Genomic DNA, 2,732 nt, shown 5'->3' with positions numbered 1-2,732 from the left:
GAAAATGATGCAAATTAATGAAATTACAAGGATATTTATAAACATGTATCCTGAGTAAATTGCAATTATGATAGCTTTAAAAAAGATAAGTAGTCAGACCTAAATTTTCAAGATAATGAAATAAAATGTTTATTTATTGAAATACCCTAAAGTCAAATTTCAATTTCCATAGGTTGGAAAGAGAGGGATGGGGGTCTATTAAATTAAGATATTACTTTACTATCATTCTATGTAGAATACCTTATTAAATTAACATATTCTATTCTATTGATATTTAATATAAACTTCTACTAAATTCTATTAACTGCTTTTAAAATAGAATAGTATAAAGATTATTTGACCCGGTAGACAAATGATATGTAATTTTTCCTATATCCTGTCCTAGATTAAAGATTTCTGATTTTTTTTATGAGATTGTTATGCAATTGAAATATAAACAGTAAATTGCCAATCTTCTAAATTCCTTTTTTATATGATATTTGTACTTAATGACAGAATTTAAGATATAAGAACATGATCTTTTTTATTCTATGTGTGATTCCATCCATGTACATATCAACTTTAGCGACATATCTTAAATTTCCCTCCCTCCCTCTCTAACCATCTTGAATATTGAAAATACTTTATATATTGTAAGACTATTTAACATTTTTTAATAATATCCTGCTATTCTCATTTTTTTTCTATAAACAAAATTAACAAACTTAATAAATTTTTTTTGTTAAGTTCAGAAGTTCCTTAAGTTCTGTTTGCTAAATTGTGTAGTATCAATGTTTAGTTGCTACTTTAAAAAAAATTTTAAGTCTAAGTTTTTCAGAATTATATTTGTAAGATATTATGAAATCCAACCCATAAAATTAAATAATGGGTAATTTCCATCTATCTGTAATTAAGAGCTATCTATTGTAGCTGGATCTGTGTTACAAGCAAGATACCTTATCATTTAGGACATTTCCTTCAGATATCTTATATCAAGGACAATTAATAAAAAAAAAAAAAGTACTATCTTAACTCCTGCTGCTGAAAAGTCCTGAAATGAAATTACTGACCAAACTTGATTTTTAAGATACTGGATTAAGTATAGATTAAATGTGCCTTAAAAGGCATATTTGGAATTCAGTCAAGAGAAAACTTCTGATTACTTGCTGCACCTGCACATTCTTATCATTAAATCATTAAAGATTCTGTTATCATAGGAAGATAGAATTGTTAGGTATTACTTTAGGTTATCTTCATTTTCTGTTCTAAAGAGCTTTTTCATAATTTTAAACTCGACTAAAAAAAAGTGGGCAAAGATTCACACAGTGAACAACAGAATACTTTTACTTTTCTTTTCTTTATTATTCTCAACACATGCTGCTGTAGGAATGTTTAGTATTTGTAAAGTAGCCATTTGTCTGGCTACTTTATAAAAGGTGGAAGGGGAATACAAAAAGTAAAAAGCACATCCTTATTAAATTATGAAATCCTATGAGATTATTGGAAGAAAAGAAAAAGAACCACATAGATGCATGTTTTATTATACCATAATTTTAAAGAAAAAGTTTCATAATCATGTAATTATAAAATATATTTGTAGTTTCTAAATAAGGATTATAATTCTTTAAAATCTTAAAAAGTAGTGCGTTTACTCATAGTTTTTTTTTTTTTTTTCCCTTTCCCATACCAACAATTTTGTGTATGAGAATATTCATAAGATTTACATTCTGCCAATTTCATTATAAAAAGGGCGAGATGCTGTTTTCCCAAATAAAGCTTTGATTTGTTTTTAAAAATTATCAGTAATGCGATTTTTTACTATCTCTTTGAAAATGAATAATTTCTGTTTAATTATTCTGATTATAAAATTGTGATTGTCACATTCTTTGGTTATTCATTTAACTGTTCCATTTTCAGAAAGAATTTTATTGAGTAAAGAGTTGACAAATGTTGTTCGTTGCAGAATAATTCAGTTCAGTTAATAAAATAATTCCATAATCTGAGAAATTCAATATTTGTTCTCTCTTCTGACTCATATTTAGTATTTTAAAATTGTGCAATTTTTATTTTAAATACATTGTTTTTATTTATAATTTATGGAATCTATAATTTTGTAAAGTTACTCTCTCAAATGTGACAGATTAAGTTTATAATCTTAGAAACATCTAAAATTAAAAGAAAAAATATATCTTTAGGCATATCCTCTGCCATATAATTTTTTGTACTTAGAAAGTTTTGTAAAAAAATCTTAAGTGATCATTAATAATGTATTTAAAATGATTATTTACTCATTAATGAAATGAATGAAAAATATGTATGTTTATTCATTTAATTTAGAATTAATTTGTTGATTAATTTTCACTACATTTATAGAGTTCAAAGGTTTAACATTTAATAGAAAGGATTTAATCTTTTTTTATGGATTGGGTTTCGAAATGAAATTTCTGTATAAAGTATTTCTCATTATAAATGCAAATTATAAAAATAAATTGATAAAAAAAATTATCGTGCATTAATTTTACATCTGGAATAACAGGACTGCAGTTTCAGGTACCTGTTAAGTACATTTTGCAAAATATCTTTTGAATTTGATATAGAGAAATATATATATGAAGATGCATGACAAAAAAATTATGTTTTGGGCAAAATAGTAGCAAAATTTGTTAATTTTTCTAGGTATAAATGATATGTTTGTTTAAATCTTAAATATGGTGGTACGTCATTCAGCAAAGAAAATGCTACTCATTTCAGTA

The sequence above is a fragment of the Argiope bruennichi genome, chromosome 3, assembly GCF_947563725.1.
Source record: "Argiope bruennichi chromosome 3, qqArgBrue1.1, whole genome shotgun sequence".
Lineage (NCBI taxonomy): Eukaryota > Metazoa > Arthropoda > Arachnida > Araneae > Araneidae > Argiope > Argiope bruennichi.
This window is presented reverse-complemented; position numbering follows the sequence as displayed.